Source organism: Phalacrocorax aristotelis, chromosome 1 (genome assembly GCF_949628215.1).
Source record: "Phalacrocorax aristotelis chromosome 1, bGulAri2.1, whole genome shotgun sequence".
Lineage (NCBI taxonomy): Eukaryota > Metazoa > Chordata > Aves > Suliformes > Phalacrocoracidae > Phalacrocorax > Phalacrocorax aristotelis.
The window spans coordinates 148,141,904-148,149,645 of NC_134276.1; positions in this window are offsets into that span (position 1 = coordinate 148,141,904).

Below are 7,742 nucleotides of genomic sequence, written 5' to 3' on the forward strand. Positions count from 1 at the left end.
TTATAGTGTAATTATAACAGTTCCCTTAGGTAAGTAAGAAACATCTGTTAGTAACACATAGCAGGTGTTAGCAATTACACATACTGATTTTTTTAAAGTGTTTTTAATTAAAAAGAATTCTGTTTTCTGAAAAGGAAAGCACGGTAAGTCCAAACAAGCTTTTGTTTGTGTGGCTCTAGATCATGTAATATGCAAAACGATAAAGGTAAAATCAACTTAAATTAGCAAGGGTTTGCACATTTGACTCCAGATTATTGCAATCAAAACCAAATTGGGATTCACTGCATTATTGTAAAACATGTAACATTAGTATTCTAAGCAGTGTCTCATTTCATGTATGAAATCCATACAGTACATGTAATCACTGAATACATCAAAGTAGAGCATTTGAACCTAGAAAGATTGCTATAGTTAAGCAAAATACGATAGGTATTATAAGGAAGGCGCAAATTGCAAGGAATTGTGTATAATAGTTTACTCGTGTTCCCTTTGTCCCACTACTGGGAAGCAGTTTCTAGATTATGTTAGAGCAAAATCAAACTATGTTGTCAAATTACTTTGAAAAACTAGCCAAGAGCAATTTGTGTTTAGCAATGCAATATGCTGTGCTATTGAGAAATAACAAGAAAGAGCCACATTGTAAGGCCAACTATTTAGAGGTGTTTTTAATCCAAATTAAAAGATAATGAGATGACAAATTTGTTTCCCTGTCCCGATGCTATCTCTCCATAGATGCCAAGATGAGGCTATCAGGCTTATCAGGATTTAAACCTCCTCATAAACTTTGACTTTCCTTTTATATAAAATACGTAAGCAAACTAGTTGGCAGGGAAAAGGACAAGAAGCACCAACATTAGTACAATCTATGGATTTGTCTTTGTATCCAGCTGGGATCCAGGTTGTGCTTGTCGTATACCAGTCTGTGGTTTCTTTCACAAAAGTGTCTCTAAATTCCAGTGCAGAAAAGTAGTCTTTCTACCTACAATCTGCAGCAATATAAATGAGATTATTTTTCTTTATGTTCTTCCCAACAGTATGGTTTTTATGAGGGGACACATATATAAAATAATGGGTATGAAAAACCCTAACAGTAGACTGTTACACCAAAGAAAAAAATGCACACTTATTTTATTCATCTAACTGAATACACAGATCTGGAAGGAAAGAGCAGATTTTTAATGTTTTTCTGCTTTCAGAAAACAACTTTTTATCCTATGTTTTCCATAAGTATTTCTAAGCATCTTTCTCTCTTATTCAAAATACATAACATTTGTTTAAACCTTTCTTTATATCAAGGTCATTAAAACTTCTATCAGTTGCATCCAACCAATACGCTGCTAGATTGTAACCAGCTTTCTGGATGAACAGAATGTGTAAAAAGAAATACAGCCCTTTTAACTCTTACAGTTACATTAGTAAGAACTTTTAGGTACTTACTACATAGTTTTATTAGCCATTCATGGTTGCAGTATAATATCCAAGTATCCAAACCAGATGCCACACAGTTAACCAAACATATGAGCTGTGAACAATAATCATGTAGCAATAGCTATAAAAGTATTTTGATTTTTTTGTTGAAGTTGAAGCAGAGCATTTCAGTACTCATTATACAAAATGCCTTTCTGGTGTACAGTAGCCTTGTGACAATGAGTTCATATTAATAAAAAAAATATAAAGCAAGATAAATGCCTAACACATGTCTTCAGTTTAGAATTACAGTCTCATGTTTGTTCCTACAGTCTCTCAGTCATCAAGTAAGTGATAAAATATCACCGCTAAGACTGTAGAAGTAAGGAAAATTTCTGTTTTGGCCTCTCATCCCAGTTTATTTTGGGAGCATTATAATAGATCTTTTCACTCTCTTCCCCTCAAAGTCCTCTTTAAAAAAGGGAATCACCTTTGCTGTCTTCTGTGTGACCAGCTGGAAGATCTACCTGGAGGTAAAGAGCCGAAGCTATGAAGCTCAAGTGGGGATGGGGATGTAAGCTTGTGAAATAAGCAGGATACAAGGCAGACACCTCTCTTCAATGCCAGGCTTAGTACCATCCACTCACTAAGGGCACATGTTAACCCCGGAGCCAGGTACTTGAAGGTTAGACATTGTCATATCAGCAGCACACACCTGGACCTACCAGTGTGGGCTTTATTCTCTATATCTTTCCATCCATTTAGAAAATAGTGCTGCTAAGGCTCTTGCTATGGTTTTGAAATGGTATGAAAACAAATACATTAGTGATTTTGAGATGCTAAAGTAATAGTGATAGAGAGGGCCACAAATTAACTAAGCAGGACAGAGCATTGAAAACTTTCCACAGAGAGAATAGCAGGACTGTGCCAAGGCAATGTAGTCCAAGTGATAAAAGAGACCTCCTGCATATTACCTACTATCAGCTTAGACATCCTGGGATATATTCTCCCAGCTATCCAAAGTCCTTCTAACCTACAAGTTACTTAGTAGTATGATGTCATGGTGTGATGAGCTATTGATATTTTCAACAACCTGCAAATCCTTTTAAACAATCTGCAAATTTCTGATCAACATCCCACATGTCCATACACCTTTCCTTCTTTAATTGGGGTACCTGATCTTGGAGTCTGAAGGTCACCTGGAAGGAACTCTGTGTAATTGAAGCCATACTATATTGGATCGTGTTGCTGGCATTTACTGGGAAAGTGAAGCAACACAGAACTATCATAAAATTCCAGGGTTGCAGTCACCCCTGTCTCCTCATGTAGTATTGTAATAGGAAGTTTATAGAGAGGTTGGATTTTTAAGGACAGGCTGGGTATCAATTTGTTCCAAAGTTTTTATTGCACTAATGAACTGTAACAGCTCTAATCTATTTTTAGATGGTGGCATTTCAAATCTCTCTGCTCCTCAGTTCAAAATCCATAATGTGGAGATAATATACCACTTTTCTACCTCACAGGATCCGTGAGGGTAGTAATTGTGGGATTTTGCAACAGTGCAGCTAAGCATATAAAATACCTAAGCAGGAGAAGAGCAATATAGACAAATTCTAGCTTAGGAATTCTCTAAAACAGTAATTGCTGGATACTAGAGAAGTATTGGGAAAAGGATTGCTCTGCCTTTACTTTTTCTTATCACGGTTCCAAACTACCTTTCAATAGTCCATGTCAAAGACAGGAACTTGGCTAGATGAGAACTTTGGTCTGATCCGTAATGGCCATCTTATATTATAGTCTTCCCCAAGGTACTACAAGGACTAATATGGTGCAAAAGAATGAGAGGCAAGGAAAACAATCACAATCTATACAACTTATTTTCAAATTACCAACTATTCTTTCACAGTTTATGACAATTATCCCTGCCTGCTTCTCAAACCATTATTAATTTGTTGATTACACAAAGCAGATGAGATCTGATCTGAAAGATCTGAAAGAGAGAGTGAATAAGACCCTGGAGGCTAAATTCACAGAAGAAGAAAACGTTGCAGCTGTCATTTTAAAACACAGAACCTTCAGACCTGCTATGGCTGTGTTTCCTTATGGTCCCTAGCAAAAAGAAAACCAAACAAAATTGAGCCCATACCACGCCCTCAAGTGGGTTCCCTGTGTCTGACGTACTATGGACAAAGAGCACCAGGAACAAACACATTTTGGCCCTGCTGGAGTACATAAGAGCAGCCAGTATAGCAAATCTTTCTCCTTCACCTGCTCTCTCGCCCAGCTCTACCTTCCCCAAATAGATTATTTAGTTCTGTTAGAACAGGATTGCCCACTATGTCGCATTGCCATAGAAGCAACTTCTTCAGCTACCTCCCTGAAAGAACTAAAGACTGTTTAAATTCAGTTTTTCTTCCCGTATCCATAGCTCATTCTCACCCCAGCCCCAAGCTGGAAAATCTGAACGTTGACATTTGCTTTTTCTTTTGTTATTGGTCACAATTAGTGAACTAATTCAGATAGACAAAAAATCCATTACAGAAACTTGATTTGGCGATATCTCTGATCATACACAACACCCGTATAAATCAGATTCATTCTCACCAAAATCATAAGAAGTGTTGCTGGTGACAGCAGCAGAGATAGGATTTTACTTCTGGGAAGAATAACGGAGAGCAGGAGGCAGCCCTCTGCCATTTTACATCAATTGCTTGCCACAGCCCTGGCTAAATTTTTAGCTAGTCAAAGCGTACGGCGCGTTACAAAAGATCTCCAAATAACTCAATTGGAAGCCAGCACAAGCCATGGCAAACTGACTTTCACTCAACACCTTAGCCAAAATTTGAATGTAGATTTTTAGAGTTGAAAACTTACTCTGATAAGTTATCATGGCCTCTGATCTCTCTTAAAGACACTGAAAAATGGTCTTCCCCGAGGCTCCTCTCCTGTATGCACATATCTCTCTCTCCAATTAGACTTCAGTCCATTAGGTATTACTAATCCGCACACATCTGTGAACTGCAAAATAATCTTCTTCTACAAGCAGCAAAGCAACCCAACAAGAACTCACATACAAAAATTGAGCACAATCAGATTAACACAAAAACAGGAAATTTGATTTTTAGTAGTCTTAGAGCATCTTACCCTTTAAGCAAGCAAGTCAGTGAAAATAAGGACTTTCAAACCCAACCTCTGACAGACTTTGCTGTAGCAGTTCAAGATTTTTTTCTGTCCCTAGCAAACTCCTCTGCCTTTATCCCGCAGTCCTCTACCCCCCAGGACACCACAGACAGCCCATTAGCTGAAGCCATCGGTGAAGGTGCATTGACAGTAAGGCACCGCAGCATGAATGGGGCTACTGAGGTGCAGGCACATACTTGTCCACTGCTGTGATATTCAGCCTCTGTGGTAACGTGAGGCAGACACGAGGGGCAGGCTGCTGGGGAGAAAGGGGTAAAATGCTGTACTGCGGCCAGCCTTGCTCATCTGTCAGAGCCCACTTGTATACCTCATGGGTTCTCAGACGGGGTTTTGACCCTTTCAGCCCAGACAGGCTCGCCATCATAAGTACGTCTCACAATTTCATTCACAAGAACTGAAAATGGTGGGAGACAGGTATTTGTTACTGGTGCAAACTTGAAGACTTGTAATTGTTTAATTTTTGAGCTCTGGATATCAATTTGAACCCTTTCTCCTGAAAACACAGGCTTGCACCTTTGCTTCCTTCTACCCTTTATCACCCTTCCTGATGTCTCTCCCAGCAAGCCCACAATTCTGCCAGCGTGCAGTTAGAATGCTTAGGCAATGCCAGCGGCTGTTTAAAATGTAAAGGGACAGAAATTATTAGCACTATCAAACTTTTTATTTTAATGGAAGTTAGACAAGCCCTAGGCATATTTGCACCTGCAATTGCTTACTCCTTCCATCGTTGTGCCACACAGATCTGCTTGTTTCAATTGACCCTGAGGCAGTAACCCACAGAACGTATCCATATTGTTCTCTGCTTTCTGCTGACACATTTTCAAATCACAGATTTAATGGTCATAACTTTCACCTTTTAAAACTCAGACTGTGCAGTTCAGTCCCGTATTTATTTCCAGACAGAAAAACAAAGTCTTGTATTGTCCAAATTACCTAAGCTGCAGCTAAGTTAGTGAAAGGTATGTGTGCAGTTTGTTTGTTTCCCCAGACTTTAATATTTGTACAGTTTACTAGTAGCAATAGGATTTACATATGCAGAGGACCCACACAAAATTGGGTCTTTGCCTTATTCAGTCACCAGTAAAAAAGTTCCAGGCACAAAGAGTTAACAGAAGAAAGTACAGGGAGGAAAGGTGAGCGATCAATCATCATCAAGGAGGTGAAATGGTTTCCCCCAAATCACATAAGTCAACAGCTATGAAAATCTAATTCATGGGAATCCCTTATCACAGACTGTGGCAAAGGTCCTGCTTCTCCCAGGGTCACACTGTACAGAACTTCCCTCAAATACGCAGGATTATCCCACAGTCTATCCTTAAAGAAATAAATTCCCCAACAGTGGAATTATATACAATAATTATTTGCAGAGCAAATCTTTAGTCCAGTATTGAAATCAGTTCTACTCCATGAGAAGTACAAGTCACTTGGAAGTTCCTGACTGATTGTTTTATGCCTGCCTCGAAGGACTCTGCCGTACAGACATTTCAACCTTGAAATCCCCTTTCCACTCCTTTTTTTCCGGCTTTGCTTTGCTACCATATATGAAACCTCACCTCTTGGTCAGAATTGCTCCAGCTGAAGAGGACGAGGGATGACTCTGCCCCTCTGGAGCCAGTTAAGAGATATTTTAACTGGAGCATCGTGTAGCACATTTTTTTCTTTTTAAACAGTGGCTCTGCATTATTGATTTTGGGTTTTATATGTTACAATATAGAAAGGAAGAAAGGATTTTTTTAAAAAATGCCAGAAAGATCATAATGTTTTTTGGTTTGTTTTTCCTTTGCCAGAGGGACTAAGTGCACGTTCACTTCTTCAGTGCCTCATGTTACAATCTTATGTTGTTACTGAAGGCTCAGAAGCAGACCCTGTTTGCATTTCCTTAATTAGCCTTTAACTTTTTGTGAAGGCAGAGAGAAAAGATCTCAATGAGTTTTAAAGACTGGTATTTCTGTGGCTGCAGTCATAGACAGGACTTACATAGGTGACAGTCGACCCGCTGAACAGATGCGTCCTCTGGGAAAATGAGTAATGGCTGTAGTGCCAGAAGCCAGTTGCTGCAGATTTGGGGAGTGGTGTCTTTCTATTGCGGAATGAAAAATCCTTCTGCTGCAACCACCCTGCCCTTTACACATACCTTCAAAGAGGATTGTATTTGAATGCAATTGATTAATAGATAAGCGTTTGATGGAACATGCATATCTTCCTTTTTCAGAGAAGGTAGCCTCAGAGCCTAATGATAGGAACATCCTAATTTGCTTTATAATCAAATACCCGACCCTTATTGTAGATACCATGAATACGTCCATTTAGGCCACCAAGCAGCAGGGTATATAAGCTCATAATTGACTTCAGTTTGTGAAAAGTAACATCAGCTAGATTTTCACAGGTTTGATAACATCAAAGTAATGTACGAATTGATATGACTGGCACAAATTGCAATACAGAAACCTCACCATATTGGGTCAGATTTCCACTCTGCCCAGCATTGTCCCTTTTTAAGCTACTATCAGATCCTTTACAGAAGTCTTTCTCGTACAATTGGTCACAATGAATCCAAAGCAGGTCAAGAAGGATTAGAAAAATCTACCAAAAAAGAAAAAGGAGGAGAATTTTAAAATAATTATAAAACTGAAGTCTGAAAAGGATAAAACTTAAGAAAAAAAAAGCCCCACTAAGTTTATTGCTGGCAGTAGGTCAGTCCTCACGGGTGGTGGAATGAAAAGTAGTTGTAATTATCAGCTCCGCATGTTTGTAGTCATTAGGGATTGCTAACTACCTTTAATCATGGCTATGGTTCAGTTCCCTCAGGGCAAGGGAGCAAGCATTTACACCTGCAGCCAGTAATTACAGATACTTTCACTCCCCTGCCATGAAGGGACGGAGCTGCTGCTGGCAGTGAGCGGTTGGGGAAGGCGGCGTTCAAGAGGCTGCGCGTACATCCAAGGCCCAAAAGATGGGCCCTTTGCAAAACATTTGGGATGCACCACTTGGCACTAAACATGTGAATGATGCAGGCACTCAAAAGTGAGATAAAACCTGCCTCACGCTAACTCTTGTCTAGACCTCTGAAAGTTAAAGACTGGCTAAAGCCATGATGTTTGATATAATTTCAAACTGTGATATACTAATTTCCA